Source organism: Bos javanicus, chromosome 8 (genome assembly GCF_032452875.1).
Source record: "Bos javanicus breed banteng chromosome 8, ARS-OSU_banteng_1.0, whole genome shotgun sequence".
Classification (NCBI taxonomy): domain Eukaryota; kingdom Metazoa; phylum Chordata; class Mammalia; order Artiodactyla; family Bovidae; genus Bos; species Bos javanicus.
In genome coordinates this window covers 6,911,218-6,933,093 of record NC_083875.1, presented here as the reverse complement: position 1 = coordinate 6,933,093, position 21,876 = coordinate 6,911,218, and the positions used below count along the sequence as shown (strand labels likewise).

The window sequence follows — 21,876 nt, the reverse complement described above, 5'->3', positions numbered from 1 at the left end:
CATCACTCGCTGTCTCATAAACAAGGCTCATTGGTTACCATGCAGTCCAACAGCACGTGGTTATTGAATGCCTACTGTGTGTTAGGCACTCAGAAAGTAAAGAGGAGCAGAACAGACCTGATCCTTGACCTCAAAAACCTTACAGTCTAGGGGAAAGAAAGATGTCAAAGAAGTAAGTAAAAAGTAAATAATTGAATTTCAGCCTTCAAATAAGAAAAATGAGGAAATGAAATAACTACTTCAATTATTATTTAGATCTTGAATATTTTAACAACTTTTCTTAGAAATCACCTCTTGTTCTAAATTTTTTAAAATGTTTATTTATTTTGCTGCCCCAGGTCTTAGTTGTGGCATGAAGGATCTTTTAGTTGTGGTATGTGGGATCTACTTTCCTGACCAGGGATCAAACCTGGGCCCCCTGCACTGGGAGCTCAGAGTCTTAGCCACTGGGCCACCAGCCAAGTCCCATTTGAATATTTTTGATAGTAAGAGTACAAACTCTCAGTAAACAGGAAGTATAAGTTACTAAAGTATTTCTAGTATATTTTAACCAAGAATTTAAAAGCCCACTCCCACTTATTGAGTGTGTATTATGTATTCATCACTCTATTCTACTTTATCACATTTAATCTCTGCCCCCAAAATAGCCAATTACTAATGAAGATACAGAGGGCCAGAGTGTTTAAGTAATTTGCATCCCATCACAGAACCTGTAAATTAGAGCTGAGATTAAATTAAGATCCTACTTGGCTCCAAGGTCCATATTCTTTGCAACATTAGTGATTGTCTCTGAACAGTCAATCTCAATAACAATAAGTCATAAAAACTTTCATTATCCCTGAACTCATTATCATTGAATGTAATTATCATCACATGATTAAGGACTTAGCAAATTTGGTCTGAACTTGCCACTATGCATTGTAACACTGCTGCTGCTGCTGCTGCTGCTGCTAAGTCGCTTCAGTCGTGTCTGACTCTGTGCAACCCCAGAGACGGCAGCCCACCAGGCTCCTCTGTCCATGGGATTCTCCAGGCAAGAACACTGGGGTGGATTGCCATTTCCTCCTCCAATGCATGAAAGTGAAAAGTCAAAGTGAAGTTGTTCAGTCGTGTCTGACTCTTAGCGACCCCATGGACTGCAGCCTACCAGGCTCCTCTGTCCATGGGATTTTCCAGGCAAGAGTACTGGAGTAGGGTGCCATACACTAAGTCCTATCAAATGCAAATGGCAGATACACAAGCCTCCATCACCTTTATGTATAAAAAAGACATAGATGTCTGTAGAGCAAATATGCTTACACTCTTAAAGCTGAGTACAATAGCAACATAAAATATATGTAACTGTGTTGAATTTATCTCCAAACTGTGGATGAGAGAAGCAGTATGTGGGTAACACTGAGAAGGGAATTTGTTTTCTTTCATGAAAATGCAGGGAGAAGGTGGAGAGGACAGCTCTGAATAGGAGGAGCTCAGTGAACTTTCTGTTGCTTTTGTTGAAAATACACTGATGACTCTGGTCATCTTAGTTACTCCCTGGGGAAGTTTTCTCTCAACTTCCCGAAGAGACCTGAAGAAATACAGTGATTTAAAGGGGAGAGGTTATTATATGCAGCCACAGAATGTAACATTTATTTCTGTTCTTTCCATTTTCTTCATTAAATAAATATACTTTAAGGTTGTAGTTATGGCTTGCTTAGTCTTCCTATAACCAAAGATGTCCAGATGTACCAGAGCATCAAAGTAGGTAAGATTGTAACTATCATGGTAAATACCACCCTCTTATAAAGGATGATAAAAGTGAAATGGGTAATTCTTTTTCCCAGCATGAAAACATCTCACCAATTTTTATTAAAGATAGACTATATTCAACAAAGGTGAAATGTAAACCTTTCTAGATTCTCTGTGAAGTTGAAGCTTAAAAAACCCTCAAAGCTTCAGAACTTAGTTTCTATAATTCTGTATCTAAAAATGTACTTGTCAGAAATTTCGATGTCCTTGATTTTATTCTATCCCATGGAAGGCCCTCTGACCTCAAATATAAAAGGATTTTGGTAGATTATAAATATGACCACTAGGATTAATCTTTTCCCTTAAATATTAAAAAATTCTTAAATATTTTCCTTAAATAGTAAAAAACCTTTCCTTAAATAATAAATTAAAAACCATTAAAGGGACTTCCTTGGCCATTCAGTGGTTAGGACTTCATGCTTCCACTGTGAGGGTTATGGGTTCAACCTCTGATTTGGAGACTAAGATTCTGCATGCTGTGCAGTGTGGCCAAAAATTCTTTTTAAATAAAACAAAGAAATAAAAATAAAAGAATTTTAAACAGTAATTTAAAAAATTAGGACAGTATAATGAAGGGATACATTTAATAATTTTTAGCATCTTGTCACCTTATTGTCGAGGTGATGAAATTCAATAGCGTGAAACGTTGTTTGCTATTTATTATTATTCCAGTTAAATACAACTGTTTCTTTTCTGAAGCACAACAGTCCCACTTGTCCTTTCTGCAACATTACCATATATCACATTTATCCTATATGTCTAGTCATCTATCTTACCCCTTTTTAATCACCAACTTAATAATTTTAACCTTCACTTTGGCTAGATACTAGCAGAGAGCAATGAGAGACTACCAAATACCAAGCCTGTGAGACATTAACATTCCCTGGTTTCTGATGAAGAAACAGAATCCATCATGATCCAATGTTTCAGAAATAATGTATCAATGCAGATAATGCAGAAACTTATTTTCCTATTTTCCTTAATAATGCTGCTTACATTTCTTTTTTAAAATATTTTTATTTTATTTTTTAATATAAATTTATTTATTTTAATTGGAGGCTAATTACTTTACAATATTGTATTGGTTTTGTAACAAAAATATCTAGACATTGTAGAAAACTTTCTTTTTCATTCTGACTCTCTAATTTTCTTTCAGTTTGCTTTTATTTTATTAATCACTAGAGAGTATAAGCATTTTGCCATCAGCAACCATAATGTGGAAACTACAGTTAGAAATACCTTCCCCAATAATTCTATTGACTCTGATGCCATTTTTGAGCTTTTGTCCCTAATTTTCAGAAAGGCATCAGAGATTAATCAGAAATGACCTCTTATTTTCTAAAACAACAAAAACAACTTTCAATATGTGAAAACCTTTTATTATTATTTTTGAAACTATTAAGCACATTAGATATCTGAAAAGCAGAGCTAGGATGGTGGGCACTTCGTAAATGAAATCCCTAGAAGACACACAAGTGCTTTCACATAGCTAGTGACGTTATGGTTAAACTGAATTTTATAAAGTTCTTGTCTTAAGTTAGAAAAGCAATATGCACTCATTTGTAGATATTTTGGAAAATTCAAAAATGTAAATAAGAAAATTTAAATCAATTAACATACAAGACTGACACTTAGCCCATATTAACATTTTGATATAGTTCAATGTAGTCTTTTTCTGTGTTTGTTTGTGTCTGTGTATAATAACAAAATTTGAATTAGTGCATAGAGCATTTTGTATCACAATTTTCTTTTGATTATTTTGCATGTCATTAAATATTCTTCGAAGATATGATTTATGGTTGTTGTTGGAGATTGCATTTAATGTGTGTATTGCAATTTATTCAGCTTATCTTTTTTGATTGAAGTTTAAAGTAATTTCCTATTATAAATGAAGCTGTTGTGACTATCTTTGTACATAAATATTAATGTGTATCTCTCAATTAATTCCATATGATTAATCCCCAGACATGGAATTGTTGAACCAAGGTGCACAGACATTTTTAAGGATCTTGATTCATATTGACAACTGAGTTTTTCAAAATGTTTTAATTTATACTCCTCTCCAAAGTATAGGAGTGTTTACTTTACCCATACAGCACTGGGTATTACTTTTTAGATTTTCCAAAGAGAAAATGAGAAGTGTTATTTCATGTTAATTTATATTTCTTAGATTAAAATACAATGAGCCCTATTTGATATGCTGAATGACTATTTTTATAACTTATTTTTAAAAGTTCCTGTCTTTTGTGTATAATCTTATTTGTGTGTTTGGCTTTTTAAATTTATTTGTAGTTCTTTATTTTAGTTAGGACTGTGATCACTAATCTGCCATGTGTGGTACAATGTTGTTCTAATTTGTCATTTCCTTTCAGTGTTCTTTTTGTTTGTAATTCAGGGATTTCTACTTTTATGTTTTGAAACATTCTTCTGCCTTGTAAGTATGCTCATTAGCTTCTCTGCTTAAACTCTTCCACACTTCAGTATTGAGTAAATACTCATTTTTCTTCTTTGTCTCTTATAGTTTTTTTTTTCTTTTTTAAATATCAAGATTGTTAAACCATGGTTTCAATGGTTAAACCATGCTGTTCCTTGCTAGAAGTAGAGAAATAACTTTTCTTTTTCTTGAAAAGCTGAATACATTAGTTAACGGCAAAAATCATCCTTTTCCAATTACTCTAAGTGCCATCTTCATGATATGAAATACTTTTACTTTCTATAGGCTTCTCTGTTTCTTGGAACTCTAGTTTTGTGTGTGTGTATGTGTGTGTGTGTCAATACCACCATACTTTATTAAGTATAGTAGTACCTTTATAGCATTTTTATATTTTACTGCAGTTCCTCTCATAAGTCTTTTTGCTTGTCTAGAATTTTCACATCATATATTTTTTTAAAATCTGGTTACTTAAAAAAATACAAGGAAAGACAAATATCATATGATATTGCTTACATATGAAATCTAAAAACGGGTACAAGTGAACTTACCCAAAAAACAGAAGTAGAGTCACAGATACAGAAAACAAACTTATGGTTACCAAGGGGTGGGGCGGTGGGGTGGGGGGTGGTGAGAAGCGACAAACTGAGAGATTGGGACTGACATATACACACTACTATATATAAAATAAATAACTAGTAAGAGACTAGGGGAAGGCGATGGCACCCCACTCCAGTACTCTCGCCTGGCAAATCCCATGGACAGAGGAGCCTGGTGGGCTGCAGTCCATGGGGTCGCTAGGAGTCGGACAGGACTGAGCGACTTCCCTTTCACTTTTCACTTTCATGCATTGGAGAAGGAAATGGCAACCCACTCCAGTGTTCTTGCCTGGAGAATCCCAGGGACAGGAGAGCCTGGTGGGCTGCCGTCTCTGGGGTGGCACAGAGTCGGACATGACTGAAGCGACTTAGCAGCAGCAGCAGCAAGAGCCTATTGTATAGCACAGGGAACTCTACTCAATACTCTGTAATGACCTATATGGGAAAAGAATCTTAAAAAGAGTGGATATATGTGTGAAAGTGAAAGTGAAGTCGCTCAGTTGTGTCCGACTCTTTGTGACCCCATGGACTGTAGCTACCAGGCTTCTCTGTCGGTGGGATTTTCCAGGCGAGAGTATTGGAGTGGGTTGCCATTTCCTTCTCCAGGGGATCTTTCCAACCCAAGGGTCGAACCCGGGTCTCCTGCATTGCAAGCAGGCGCTTTACCCTCTGAGCCACCAGGGAAGTGGGTGTGTACACCTGATTCACTTTGCTGTACACCTGAAAGTAACAGCACTCCAAAAAAGATTTTTTTTTAAATGGCCAAACCATCCAAAAAGTACTTTGGATTTTTATTCAAATTCTAGACTTTTAGACTCCTTTATCCAATGCTCTTAGAATGTAGATGCATGAAGGTTGTTTTATCTTTATTCAGTATTTTTCAAAGTTTTGTCACACCCCAACTACACCATCAATTCAATAAATCAGAATAAAGGAAAATGAGAATTATAGAATCAATTGAGATATGGATTTGAGTGAGTATATGTAATACTTGGCTTCCCCCCCCCCCCAAAGCATTTATGTCATTAAACGTAGAGCACCCATTTTTTTTCTCTTGAATTAGGGCAAAATTTAATTGGTCCAAGTTGTCTAGATACAGAAAAGAATCAAGTAAACAGATAAAAAATTTCAAGCGGACAAGGGGATTTATTTTCATTGTTTATTTATATCCATAGGTCTCCTCACATGTTTCAAAGGCTGTATAAAGCTATAATACAGCCACCTTTCTGAGAAAACTTGTGTGTAAATACAGTTTATTTCACTTGAAGCCTTGCCCTCTTGACTGATGGAAATTGTAGTAAAACTTCCACCTGGGTTGTCAACTACGGGAAACTTTCTTATTTATTTTTATTTGTCACAGCAGGTTAAGCTCACAAATTCCAGGTGTTACGTGGCTTTAAATCTGGACACAGGCACAGGAATAGTCTGTTGAAGGTAGTTTATTTAGGATCCCTAAACATGAAGGGACTTAACAAAATGGATTTTATCCAGCTCTGTAGGTCAGGGTGTAAATTCAATGTACAACAACCAGAAATAGACCAATAGAAAAGCAGTGCCAACAGAATAAATTCTGGGTCATGCACTGTGATAATTCTATATTTATTTCTGAAGATGATCGGAAGGGAGTAAGAATGCAGAGAGAACCAACCTACCTCCTGCTAATTTACAACTTAGCTAAAAGTGACTGTCTCTCTTAGTAATCTTTCTCTCTCACAAACCTTTCACATTATGTGGAATAATACAACCATTGCCACCAGCAGATAAGAAAACTTCTTTCCTTTACTTAAACATAAAAATGTATAGATCTAAAAAAAAAAAATGTATAGATCTTAATTTTTCATGGAAAAGTGAAAGTTGCTCAGTCATGTCCAACTCTTTGCGATCCCATGGACTGTAGCCTGCCAGCCTCCTCTGCCCATGGAATTCTCCAGACAAGAATACTGGAGTCGGTTATCATTTCCGACTCCAGGGGCTCCTCCTGATCCAGGGATAGAACCCGGGTCTCCTGCATTACAGGCAGATTCTTTTTTTTTTTTTTTAAGTGGAGTATCATTGTTTTACAATGTTGTGTTAGTTTCTGAGCTATATGTGTATATATATATCCTCTCCTTCTTAAGCCTCCCTTCCATCTCCCCATCCCACCTTCCAATTAATTTTTTAATCTTCATTCCCAAGGTTCTAAATTATGCATTTATTTAAAAACACGTTGTCTTCATGATCATTTTATTATATACTTAAAAAAAATTTTGTTTTGTTTTCTAATGACTTTGCCCAAAATAAGATGGTCATTCTTTGGTTAACATGATCATTCACTGTATGGTAATTGAAAAATCTAATTTATTTAATTAGCCTGTCATATTTGCTGTACTTTCTCTGTTTCCTTCCTAAAGGAGCTAAAAATAAAATTATCTTTCTGCGTTTGCCTACACAACTAGCAGATGTCCATTCATCCGTCCAAATGGACTTGTGAGTAAACAACTAATTTGGATCAAATTAATGCGCAAGTAATTAAAGCTGATTTTTTGTATGTGATTCTAATTTTCATCACACGATGCTTGTATTTCAATACTTTGGTATTTCATAAGCTGTCAGCTTGTGATACATTCCAGTAATAAGAGACTTTAGTTGATCCTCATAGGATGTATATATGTGCATGTATCAAATTGACCCATCTGGACAGAGCAAAATTCCCAGACTAGTCCATTTGAATTGAACCACTTTCATGGTTTGCTGTCATGGTTTATTCTGTCCTGTTTTACATTCATATTTGACATTTGATTTCTACTTCCTGAGCATCAATACAAGAAATCAGAAATCTTTTTTTCCAAATTACCCCTTAGGCTAAGTCTATAATTTTCCATCCATACATATCCACCCAGAATTTGGGAGTTAAAAAAAAAAAAGAGTTAAAAATTCTAATTTGATTCCACTCTTCTCAATTCACCATAATTCAGTTATTGATTTCTTTAAGTATTTTAAACCAGTAATACATTACTATATTTTAAATAAACTATTTGATAGTGAGCTAAGAATTGTAGAAAATTCTCCTATCATGAAACTTAGAAATTCAAGATGGAATTTTGTTTTATACTTCTCATTCTAGATATCTGCAGAAAAAATGTTTAAAGGGCAAGCAAGCAAGAAATAACAACTCTATAATGATATAAAGGAAAAAGTCATGAGAAAATATCAGTTTTATCTAACTAGCTGCCACTCTAGATATTCTGTATTTGACAACATAGTTTCTTTTAAAACTATTCTACTTTTCATTTTACCTCTTCCTAGTTCATGCTAAAGTGTGAGACAGTGAATATATGAAATCATTTTTAAACAAATGAATAAATATTTTATTGGATTCTATAAGCTATTTTATTGATTGTCTATACCTCTTTTCCCTCACTTGTATTTTAAAAATTAGTGAATTATAGTGAAAAGCTGGAAAGATTATAGATATCTGTTTTCTTCTACTTGTCAACTGTGTGTTCTTGAATATATACTTAAATCTTTCCATTTGTCAGTTGTTTTTTCCTGATAAATGGGAACAAACTCTCTCTCATATCTCAAATAACTAAGTCATAATACATACATGCATTTATACCTAGAAATCACAGTGTTACTGTAAGATAAATGTCATTTATATCTCAAATTCATTTTGTGTTCTTCTTCTTGATATCCTCTGGTTTTCATTTCTAATGATGTAACTTAAACTGTAAGGGAGTTCAATTAATTTCTGATTGGCACATATCTAATTTGATATTTCTTAGCTTCTGGGCAGCATTCATATCTTCCTAAAAATGCTTTGTAATATGTATAGTTAAAGGAGAATTGAATTGAAAGCATTTAACTTAGAAAATGTTGGGGTTATTTTATGATATTTCCTTGGGGCGGGGGGAATATAACTGACCCGAGTGTTTCATAAAAACCGTGATTTAGAATGAATGTTGCAGACTTTTCCTATCCCCCCAATCTCCACCTCCTTCCCACCCCCATTACGTCTGTAGACGGAACAGAAAGTCACACTGACCACTCACTTTGTTAAATCATCTATCATTTCCCTGGCAAGTTAAATTGGCCAATGAGTACGATGAATTGGAGCTAAGGCAGTTGGTTCTCTTTGAAGCCCCAGGCATTCGTTTCCAAATAAACTGAATTAGTGAGTCCCCATGTAATTTATGATTTTTCATTTACTTGACTTATTTCCATGATGATTGGAGATTAGTCCATTTTAAAGGAGACAAAAGAAATTGGGTTTAAGAAACATTAAAACTAGACCAGGAAAGCATACAGAGATCAAGTAGTTCAAAGTTATGGTGACAGATTATCCTTAACTCATGCTCCACTTAAGAAAGAGAAAGACACACTCTTCTTTGCTAAAATATGTTCTTGAAGAATTTTTATTTTTATTTTATGCTTATAGGGATTAAAATCTGAGTTTTATATACATTGAACATCACAACCAAACTCTTGGTTATACGGGGTTTACAGTTTGAGAGTGAAAAACTCCCAGTGTTTATATTTGGAGTTGTGCCTACTTAGGGATTAAAGTTTGGAGGCCACAGTGATGTCACTGGATTAGAGTTAGGAAGATACATTTTGGTAAGACTGAAGCCAATGCCAAATTCATGACTCCAGAATTTATGATTGAACTCTAGACTGCCTACAAATTCATGACTTCTAAATTTATGATTGAACTCATGACTTTCCAGCTTACAGATTTAAGGGCATGCACTAATAAATAAAGACTCCTGAACCTCAAAGTAAATTCAGTGGACACCAATGTGCGTTTTACAATTTAAAATACTGATCCAGGAATAGCCAATGCAATGACCTCGTGTCTTGGTTGTGTGTAGGCTGAAGGTACAATATCACTTTAGAGACTGTTTAAAATATTCACACCCATAAAATTATATCAGTGAGAGTTGGAGTAGACCCATTTCATGTTATAGACCATATGATTTTTTTCACCATTTCGTCAAGATTTATTTTCTTAACCTTGATCTCTTTTTGTTTCAAGTCTCAAGGGATAGTAGTAAGACTGTTCCCTTTGGAAACAAATTCCAAAATAAAATTCAGATATTCCTTGACCTTTACCCAAGGATTATGTTCTCTTGATTTTTTTTTTTAATTTGAAAATTCTGAGTCAAGAGCTGGAATAATGCCAAGTATCTGGATGAAAAGATCAGTCATCCAGATGTTTTATCTATATGATACAAATATCTCTAGACTGGCCTTCTATGTCCTTCACCACCTTGATGCAAGTTAGATTTTTCTTTATGTTTCCATTTTCCTCAAATAATAATCTATAGTTCAGCAAATCAGGAAAATTTAGTTATTTTGCCTCCTTTATTCCTTAGTTTTATTTCCCATATTGTCTTCATTTTTCAGTTTTTTTGTTGTTTTATTGTCATTTGTTTTTGTGCACCAGCACAGAAGATTTCTCCCTATTCTTTGAGCTATACTATACCATTACTGAGGTCTTCTCAATACTCCTCCCATAAGGAGTATTATTGACCTTTTTCCCGAGAGCATAGGCCAGCATGCTTTCTGTAATCTTGTTACTCCACCCTATATCTAGCATATAGAAAATGTTCAGTGAGTATTTATAAGATGTCTGCTTAACAAACGGCCAATCAAATATTGGCTGATTAGTCTATTGTTTTATCAGTTTGTTTTTTATGGGGTAAACAATTTCAGACCTTATAGATATCTTCTTTTGTGTATTTTGTGAATATTACTAGGTAAACAAATATCTATATTTAAGGTATATAATATAAACAGATGCTACATTTGGCAAATCTGATAACTGGGAAATCAATGAAAAAAGAATGCAAGGGTTTTAATTTAGTAAAGTTGCAGATAAAATTGTTATTTTTGGATCATTACAATTTTATAAAATAAGGAGTAATTTACAAAAGTGTAAAATGAGAAAGAAATTATTGTTAACCTCTTTTGTTTTTGTTCAATCACTAAGTCGTGTCCGACTCTTTGTGATCCCATGGACTGCAATATGCCAGACTTCCCTATCCTTCATCTCCCAGAGTTTGCTCAAACTCATGTCCATTGAATTGGTTACCCTCTTTGGTAATTTCAAAATTTATTAGAAATAAAACATTTTGGAAAAATATCAAAGTACTGCATACATCACAGCTGCATTAAAGCATAGTATACAGGTGTTCTAGAATGGGATTTTTTATCCTCCAAAATTTAATTCTAGTAAGAAATATTAGAATATTTTTTAGCTTTTATATTTTCAGGTGGTCTAGGTTTATCTTAATTAATCTGTGTAGTAATTATGCCCCCAAATGACCATCTGCAATCTCAAAATTTATTTTCCATTTTCAATACTATTTCTCCCCTTGCTTCACCTGTGGCCAGAAGCAAAGGAGTGTTGGAAGTCACACATCTGATGAGAAGTGATGTGACAACAAGTTCCCACACAACCAGGAGCCTCCCACATATTCTACACATTGCCTCTCTCTTCTAAGAGTCAACATTCTCTTCCTTCTGAGGGTCTTTATTCCTTCATGATTCCCCCAAGTCAAGTGTCTACGCTCAGTCTTGTTTATGAAAGACAATAGGTGTGTCTCATTTTTCTAGTCATGCAAGCACCTCAGCAGTTAGCTGTTTTGCTTGGAAGTGGAAAGGCATTATGGGTTTAAAAGTTGGCTCTCTTCTTCTTCCTGGCACCATACATTGGGCAAGTTATTCCATTTCCTGGGGTGGCTCAGATGGTAAAGTGTCTGCCTACAATGCGGGAGACCCGGGTTCAATCCCTGGTCGGGAAGATCTCCTGGAGAAGGAAATGGCAACCCACTCCAGTATTCTTGCCTGGAAAATCCCATGGACAGAGGAGCCTGGTAGGCTACACTCTCCATGGGGTTGCAAAGAGTCAGACACGACTGAGCGACTTCACTTTCACTTTCAGTCCTCACAACTTTTCATTTGTCAAACGTGGCTGATGAGAGTATCCATCTCATATGAGTGCTGGGAGAATTAAATGAATGAACACATGTAAGATGCTTAGAATTCTGCTGAACGTTTGGTAAATGTTTGCATTAAGGATTAAAAAAAATTTTTATAGACACATTAGCAATTCAGCAAGATTAACTTGTTCAAAGACATCTTTGGGAGATGCAGCCCTTTTTTGTAAGTATCATCACAGGCAGAATGAGAAGATTTCAAGGGCTAAGAGTAAGAAATGAACAGGGAACAAGCAAAAAGTATCAACAACTGGCTGACATTTACCCTCCATTTTTCTTCTTGGTTCAACCTAAGTCTTATACGCTCAATTTTGGAAAGAATTTGTTTCGCTATTTCAAATTTTAATTTAGAATGATGTCTTCATAGTTATTTTCCCAGAGTTGCTTTGTTAAAGGGAGAAGAGTAAGTAAGTTCAGTGGAGTGAAGGCTGTTGCATTGTGCACTTGCACCAAATAATAAGCATAGAGGCTTTTAAAGCATACTTTATTAAAATTTTCTTATTTCTATATTATTTATGTCACAGTAGTTTAAATGTTGCATTTCATGTATTTAGTTCATCTCTCTACTTTGTAAAAAGAATCTCTCTACTTCAGCCATGGTGCATTTATTGTAGACAAAGCTCCAGTTTACAGACCATTCCCCTGGGATCACTTATTTTATGGTATCCATTGCATCTATTTATTTATTTAGTGACTGTCATAAACCTGCTGTTTTGAGGGAACATGGAGGCTAATATATACTTTGCAGCATCTGTGTTGGATGTGTATTTACCTTTGAGTGATTTGGTTCAAGACCTTCTTGCATAGAATAGTTTTTGCCTATAATTTTATTCCTTTCGAGCTGGATCCATTTTAATTTTTAATACAGCCAGTGCTGACCTTATCCCTTTTATTTTCAGATTCTCCCTGCTTGATAACTGATGATAAGTCATCTCTCAAATCTCTGGAGAGAGAAAGGACTATTTATTTGATGTGTAATAGCTGGTTCAACGTCCCCTTCCTTCCCTCCTCCCGCGTAACCTCCTCTCTCCTCTCCATCCTGCTCACCCTCTTCCTTTTCCTTCATCTATTCCTCCTCTGAGGCCCCTTCTCTCTTTAGCTGTGTGTGTTTGTAGGTGTGTGCCTTTGTGTATGTTTGGGTTCATTTAAGCATGTATGTTCCTGACACAATGCAACATGTTTCATTTTTAATTTTCTCCTTATTTTTCTTTTTAAGTAATTTTATTTGTTTATTTATTTTTACTTTTTGGCTGTGCTGAGTCTTAGTTGCTGCACAGGCTTTTCTCTAGTTGTGGAGAGTAGGGGCTGCTCTCGTTGTGATGCACGGGCTTCTCACTGCAGCAGCTTCTCTTGTGGAGCTTGGGCTCTAGGGCACACAGGCTTCAGTAGTTGCGGCTCCCAGACTCTAAAGCCCGGGCTCAATAGTTGTGGCCCATGGGCTTTGTTGCTCCACAGCATGTGGGATCTTCCCGGCTCAAGGACTGAACCTGTGTCTCTGCACTGGCAGGCAGATTCTGTACCACTGAGCCACCGGGGAAGAGCTTATTTTTTTTTTTAATATTTGAATTCCTATTTTTGACCATGTCATCTTTTTAGGCCCCACTTGCAATAAGTCTTCCCATAAAGCCTTAATGTCATATAGAATTGTATTTTAAACATTACCTCTTATTTACAGGTTCAAAACTCTTTGGCAATATTTACAGCAACTATGATCTCTGATAAATCAATACTTGCCACTGTGCATGGTTGATAACTCTCTTGGATTTCATTTCCACCATATTATTGTAGATGACACTTTGAGATCATAAACTTTTGTGGCATATTATGTTTGAGTAGAACTATATTTGTGTGAGTGTGTACATGTGTATCTACACACAGAAAAGTCTATAAGGTTACATAAGGTTACATACCAAACACCTTGGAGTGTGGAATGAGGTTGAGGATCCTTTCACTTCTAAAATGTCTGAAAATATTCTTTCTCTCTATCCAGCATATACATCCTTTTTATTTTTATTTTTTTAAATCACAAATCTAAAAAGAAACAAAATCCCAAACACCTAGGAAATATCCTGGTTGGACTTAAAGGAGTTTGATACATTTTCCAAATGGAATTTATTCTAGATTCATAGTTGGATTCATAGTGGGCTCCAATTCAAGGGGTACAGTGTATCCCAAGGAAATTAATCAGTTTCAGCGGATTTATTCTCCTTTGTGAAAATGTGTGGAATTAACACATACCAAATATCACCTCCCCTTTATATTGACTTTTAAACTTTATTATATGATTTTCATTCTTAAAACTGTTTTCATGTCATTAAAATATGCATATATTTCTTTGTCAATTTTAGTCACTATCTTACCATTTTAAAAAATAGTTAAAACACACATTCAACTTCTTTCCCCTTTTTTATTCACCTCTACTTTCCAGTTTTTGTTATTACATTATAGTTTTTACATTATTAAAGTTGGAACATTGATTTTATAGTCTCTGACTTTAATCAAGTTTATGTAGGTCTGTACAAGTTAACTCAGAAAATTGAAAACCTCTAAAAGATATTGAATTTATATAGAAGGAAATGTACTTCTGTTGAAGCTTTGTGATTCCATAGCAACTTTAATAAGGTCAAGGCTAACAAGTTCTTTTTCTCTTTCTAAACATTTTCCTTCTCTCATCAGTCATTCTCAGTTGATATCGAATATTGAAATTTATGCCACTCTTTCTTTAAATATATATACAAGTTTATTTTCTAATTAATAGACTTTATAGTAGTTTTAGGTTTGCAGAACATTGAGCAGATAGAAGCAAGAACCATATACCCTCTGATTCAATACTATCAAGCTATTCATATAGATTATATTATTATCTGTATGGATTCTGAGAGGGCATTTGACAAAATAAGCATTCATTTTTATTAAAAACATTGACAATACAGGAATCATTTTATCGTTTCTTTCTTAACTTGATTATCTACACATAGACATATAGCTAAATGTCGAAAAGTCAGCATCATCCTAATGGGGAAATACTACAGATTCTCTCACCAAAGTCAAGAACAAGAATGAATATCCACTATCATTATGACAATTTAATGTTGTCTGAAAGAGATGAAGCTATAACTTAGACAAGAGAAGAAAATTAGAGATATAAATATTGGGAAGGAGGAGGTAAAACTATTTGCAGTTAACATAGTGTTTTTTGCAAAACACTAAGATATTAAGTAAGAAAGCAAAAGCCTGCAAGTATGAGATAATACAGTGACTTGGTGAAATAGAATTTGACACAAATAGAATTTATCTAAACATAAAACTGCAATGCAGGAGACGTGGGTTTGATTCTGGTTCAGGAAAATCCTCTGGAGAAGGAAAGGCAACCCACCCCAGTATTCTTGCCTGGGAAATCCCATGGACAGAGGAACCTGGCATGCTATAGTCCTTGGGTTCCCAAGAGTCAGACACGACTTAGCAACCAAACCACCAAACATGAGACTACCAGTTCAAAGATATAATGAAAGACCTCATTCTTACTAGCAGCATAAAAAATAAAGCCACACGCCTAAACTTAGCACAGTATGTGCAAACTCTATATGAAAAGAAACTTCAAACCACTCCTACAGTACATAAAAGTAAACTTAAACTAATAGAAAAACATATCACAGTCAGAGAGAGAAAGAGTCAATATCAATGGCATCTATTTTTCCTAAATTCTTTTGCATTAATGTAATGTGATCTTAAATGGTACTGGGACCAGATAAAATGATTCTAAAGTTCACATAAAAATTGGGCAGTTTAGCTAAATAAACTTGGACAAAGAACAAAGAGCAGAAATGAGTTCTAACAGACATGGAGTCTATTATAAACCTCAGTAGGTAGAATAGTGTTGTGCTTATGTGTAAGGAGACACAATCCAAAATAGTAATATCAAAAATAAAAATATATACAGGATTTTAATATGTGATAAAGGTGTCATTGGAAAACAGTGAGTAAAAATTAAGCTTTCCAATTTCATGTATCCTGAAGTATCAGTCTTATCTTTCCATGATTGCTGGATTATATATTATGGTTAGAAAAGCCTTCCCCAATGTGAAATTATAAATAAACATTAATCCATAGTTTCTGTTAATTCAGCTCAGTTCAGTCACTCAGTCATGTCCAACTGTTTGCAACCCATGGATTGCATCACACCAGGCTTCCCTGTCCATCACCAAAGCCTGGAGTTTGCTCAAACTCATGTCCATTGAGTTGGTGATGCCATCCAACCATCTCATCCTCAGTCGTCCCTTTCTCCTCCTTCCTTCAATCTTTCCCAGCTTCAGGGTCTTTTCCAGTGAGTCAGTTCTTCCCATCAAGTGGCCAAAGCACTGGAGTCTCAGCTTCAGCATCAGTCTTTCCAATGAATGTTCAGGACTGATTTCCTTTAGGATTGACTGGTTTGATCTCCTTGCAGTCCAAGGAACACTCAAGAGTCTTCTCAAATACTACAGTTCAAAAGCATCAATTCTGGGAGTACAAGATGGCAGAGGAGTAGGTGGATGTGGAGTACATCTCTCTCCACAGGTACATCAGGAATACACCTGCAGATGCAGAAGTGCATGCAGAACACCAGCTGAGAGCAGACAGGAGAACCTAAATAGTGGAGAAGAATATAAAGAACCACACAAAACTTGGTAGGACAAGGGGGGAAAACAGGAGTGTTAGTAAGGCTGGATCTGCCCTCAGCCAGTGGGGGCACTGAAGCAGGGGTCCGGTCCCCACATCACGGCAATCATCTGAGTCAGAGGAGAAACATTTAAGGCTGAGAGTGAAACAGCTGATCTGTGGCAGCCTAAACGGAATGAGAATCAGATGGTCATTGCCACAGCCACACGTACTCTGGACAGGGATGCAGGTCCCCTGGAAGGCAGAGCGGCTGGCAACTGGAGTTTAGGGATTGTGGAGAAATACCAGGGCAAGGTTGCTGTTGACTGCAGAGAGACAGATCAATCTAAGAGGAGCTGAGAGAGGAGATTATGGTGGAAAATGCCTGTAGAGGAAAGCTGGGCAGCCATGGAAGCAAGGCAATACTGCTGAGTCAGGCGTAGGGGGTGGAGCCAACACCATAGCCTCTCTCTCCCCACATGCCCGCAACAGCAGCTCAACAAAAGAGAGGCTGGCTCATCAAATGCCTGACACACTGAATTACAGAGTAGGACCCCACCCAGGGTGCCCCTTTAAGTCCCTGATGCACTGATCTACAGAGTAGGGTCCTAGCCAGGGGGGCCTCTCTATGTGCCTGATGCGCTGAACAACAGAGAAGGACCCCAGGCAAAGGAACCCTCTAAGTGCCTGAATGGGTGGACCTATGGAGAAAGACTGGCCAAAGAGGCCTTCTGATCGCCAGCTACATGAGGCTTGAAAAAAGACTCTGATAGGGCCATAACTCCTGTGGTGGAGACAGTCCATGTCTCTGCACACTTGGCACCTCCAGGGTCCCCACAAGCCAAGCAGCTGTGCCACCTTCACGCTCAACACTCACTGGGGCAGAGCTGCCACAGGCAAAAAAGTCTTGCATCTATACACACAGGGTCACTTTGGTAGCGTCCAAATCTTTGCGACCCTGTAGACTGTGGCCTGCCAGGCTTCTCTGTCAGGGAGGGGGGCTTCTCTAGACAAGAATACTGGAGCGTACTGGCCAATACTGGTTGCCATACCCTTCTAGAGCACTATATTTCCTGCTGCCCTAGCTGCCAACTCCCCCTGAGTACCTGGTGCTGCCAGAACCCCTGCAACCCAAGCAGCTGCACTACCTCCACACCTGGCCCTCATGAGGGCAAACCCAGATCCTCAAGGGCAGCCTCAGGAGCAAACCCCAGGATGCAGAAGTGGAAATAAAACCACAATTGAAACCCAAGGGCAGTATGGCTAAGGAAGAAGACCCAAAACATTCCCACCAGCTGTACAAGCTGCAGATTAAATCCACACGATCAACTAGGCAGACTCTATGTCTATGCAATATATAAAATGTCATAGAGAGCTCCCACAAAAGAAAACGCACTAGTTCTGACAGCTGTGAACATTGGTGGCAAGAAAACACTGGAGTAGGACCAGATTAGAATCTGAGCTTCCCACACAGGTCCAGAGATCAGAAGAGTGTAGGAGGGCGTCCTAGGGAAGTGAGGTGGACTGTGACTTCTAGCTAGGGAAAAGACTCTGACAGCAGTGACTCAAGAAAAGCATTTATTATTCTTATGTTTTGATTTGTTCTGTAGATTCTTTTGGATTTTTTTTTCTTTTTCTTTTTCCTTTTCTTCCCCCCTCTGTTGTAGTTGTTGACTTTATTAGCACTATGAAATCCAATTAAGCTTTTGAACTTTCTTTTTTTTCCCCTAGTCACATTTTTTATTGTTGCTATAAACCTCTGTCTCTACATTGGGCTTTTGCAGTTCTGTGGAATTTTCCTTTTTCTCTCTCTCTCTTTTTTTAATTTTAATTTTTTAAGCCTATTATTATTTTTTCTACATTTATTCCTTAGTTTGTTTTTCCTACTGTTCTTTTCCCCTTGAGTTAATCTTTAATGTATATAAATCTTCTTTATCTATCTCTATTTAACTTTGCATATCTATTCTTTCTTTCTTTTCTTTCTTGTTAACATATTTGTTAATTTTATTTTCATTGCTTTAATGTCAAACTGGTGACTTGCTTTAGTTTTGTTTTCCAGTTTATGCTTTAGTTAGTTTTCTTCTTGTAGATATAATTTTTGGTTCCTTTGTTTGCCAGATCAATCTATTGTACTTTATTTTTCTGGGACTATTTTGATTTTGCTTATGAGTGTATATGTATATGTGTATATTAAATCACACTTTTTACTGTTGTTATAAACCTCTGTCTCTGTGTTGGGTTTTTGCAGTTCTATGGGATTTTCCTTTTTTTGTTTTTTTTCTTCTTCCCTTTTTTTTCTTTTCTCTTTTTTATAATTTTAATTCTTAAAATTTTTAACCTATTATTATTTTTTCCTACATTTATTCATTTGTTTGCTTTTCCTACTGTTCTTTTCCCCTTGCAATTAATCTTTAATGTTTATAAATCTTCTTCATCTATCTCTATTTAACTTTGCATAACTATTCCTTCTTTCTTTTCTTTCTCTTCTTTCCTCTCAATATATTTACTTGTTTTATTTTCATTGCTTTATTCCCCACTTGGCACCTTGCTTTAGTTTTGTTTTCTAGTTTGTGCTTTAGTTAGTTTTGTTCTTCACTGGTAATTATAATTTTTTATTTCTTTAGTTTGCTGGGTCAATCTACCATACTTTATTTTTGTTAGACTGTTTTGACTTTGCTCATGAGTGTATATGTATATGTTATATTCCATTATTTTAATTATTATTTGCCTGATTTTGTAACTGCCATTTGTCTGGAGTTCATCTTTGGTTTTCAGATATTTGTTTTAATGCCATAACAAACCCACCTGTGGAATCTTCATTCCTGAACATAGATCAAGCCTTGAGACTTTGGAGTGGGAGCACTGACCCCAAGACCCAAGACTACCAGAAAACTAACCCTAAGGAGTATCAAATAGTGAAAACTCACACAAAGGAAACCACTTGAATACAAGACCCAGAATCACCCAACCACAAGTAGCACCCTGTGCAGGACACCTCATCTAAACAACAAACCAAACAAAAATACAAACCAAATCATCAGCAGACAGGAGTACCACCTCACTCAGCCTGTCCATCAGAGGAAAAACAAACAAACAAAAATTCAGCACAAATCTCACCCTATATGAAGCTTACACAACCCCTGGACCAACCTTGGGAAGGCAGAAACCAAAAGGAAGAAAGGATTCATCCTTGAAGCCTGGGAAAAGGAGACCTCAAACACAATAAGTTAAAAAGAAATAATGAAAAGGCAGAGAAAAACTACAGAAATGAAGTAACAAACTAGAAACACAGAAGTCCAAATAAATGAAGAGGAAATAGGCAAACTACCTGAAAAAAATTCAGAATAATGATACTAAAGATGAAAAAAAACCTTAATAACAGAATGGAGAAAAATTCAAGACTCAATTAAGAAAGACCTAGAAGAATTAAAGAACAAACATGCAGAGACAAACAACACAGTTAATGAAATTAAAACTACTCTAGAAGGAATCAATAGCAGAGTATCTGAATCAGAAGAATGAATTAGTGAGCTGGAAGATAAAATGGTGGAAATAACTTCTGAATAGGAGAATAAAGTAAAAAGAATGAAAAGAACTGATGACAGTCTGAGACCTCTGGGACAATGTCAAATGCACCAACATTCGAATTATAGGGGTCACAGAAGAAGAAGAGAAAAAGAAAGGGTATGAGAAAATTTTTGAAAGATTATAGTTGAGAATTTCCTCAACACGGAAAAGGAAATAGTCAATCAAGTACAAGAGGCACAAAGAGTCCCACACAGGATAAACCCAAGGAGAAACATGCCAAGACACATACTAATCAAACTAATAAAGACTAAACACAAAGAAAGAATATTAAAAGCAGCAAGGGAGAAGCAACAAGTAACATACAAGGGAAACCCCATATGCTTAACAGCTGATCTTTCAGCAGAAACTCTGCAGGCCAGAAAGGAATGGCAGGATATATTTAAAGTAGTGAAAGGGAAACATCTACAACCAAGATTGCTGTACCCAGCAAAGGTATCATTCAAAATTTATGGAGAAATAAAAAGCTTTTCAGACAAGCAAGAGTTAAGAGAATTCAATACCACCAAACCAACTACAACAAATATTAAATAGATTTATATAGTCAAGAAATACAAGAGAAGAAAAAAAGATCTACAAAATCAATCCCAAACTATTAAGAAAATAGCAATAGGAACATATATATCAATAATTACTTTAAATGTAAATGGTTTAAATGCTTTAACCAAAAGACACAGACTGGTTGAATGGATACAAAAACAAGACCCATATATAGGCTGTCTACAGGAAATGCACTTCAGATCTCAAGACACATATAGACTGAAAGTGAGAGGGTGGAAAATATATTCCAATATTCCATGCAAATGGGAAGCAAAAGAAAGCTGGAGTAGCAATCCTCATATCAGACACAATAGTCCTTAAAATAAAGACGATTACAAGAGGTAAGGAAGGGCACTACATAATGATCAAGAGGAAGACATAGCAACTGTAAATATCTATGCACCCAACACAGGAGCACCTCAATACATAAGATAAGCACTAACAGACATAAAAGGAGAAATTGACAGTAACACAATAATAGTAGGCGATTTTAACACCCCACTCACACCAATGGACAGATCATCAAAACAGAAAATTAATAAGGAAACACATGTCTTAAATGATACATTAGATGAGGTGGATCTCATTGATATCATCAGGACATTCCACCCAAATCAGAAGAATACACATTCTTCTCAAGTGCATATGGAACATTCTCCAGGATAGACCACATCTTGGGCCACAAATCAAACTTCAATAAATTTAAGAAAATTAAAATTGTATCAAGCATCTTCTCTGACCACAACGCTATGAGACTAGATATCAACTAAAGAAAAAAACTGTAAGAAACACAGACACATTGAGATTAAACAACACATTTCTAAGTGACCAAAAGGTTACTGAAGAAACCAAAAGGGAAATTAAAAAAATTCTAGAAACAGAAGACAATGAAAACATGACAACTCAAAACCTATGGGATGCAGCAAAAGCAGTTTTAAGAGGGAAGTTTATAGCAGTATAATCCTACCTCAAGAAACAGAAAAACATCGACTAGACAACCTAACTTTACACATAAAACAGCTAGAAAAAGAACAAAAAAGTCCCCAAAATTAGTAGAAGGAAAGAAATCATAAAGATCGAAGCAGAAATAAATGAAAGAAACAATAGTAAAGATTAATAAAACTAAAAGCTAGTTCTATGAAAAGATAAACATTGACAAACCTTTATCCAGACTCATTAAGATAAAAAGAGAGGAGGATCAAATTAACAAAGTTAGAAATGAAAAAGGAGAGGTTGCCACAAACAATGCAGAAATACAAAGGATAATAACAGACTATTATGAAAAAATATATGGCAATAAAATGGATAACCTGGGAAA

At 35.9% G+C, this 21,876-nt stretch overlaps 1 long non-coding RNA gene across 1 annotated transcript in view; it reads right to left on the bottom strand.

The window, feature by feature from the left end:
- Nucleotides 1-13,700: 13,700 nt before the first annotated feature.
- Nucleotides 13,701-21,876, bottom strand: part of LOC133252401 (uncharacterized) — a 65,787-nt gene continuing 57,611 nt past the window's right edge. The window contains exon 3 of the long non-coding RNA XR_009737914.1: nt 13,701-16,421. This is a non-coding gene — a long non-coding RNA (uncharacterized LOC133252401). The remainder of the gene's footprint in view (nt 16,422-21,876) is intronic.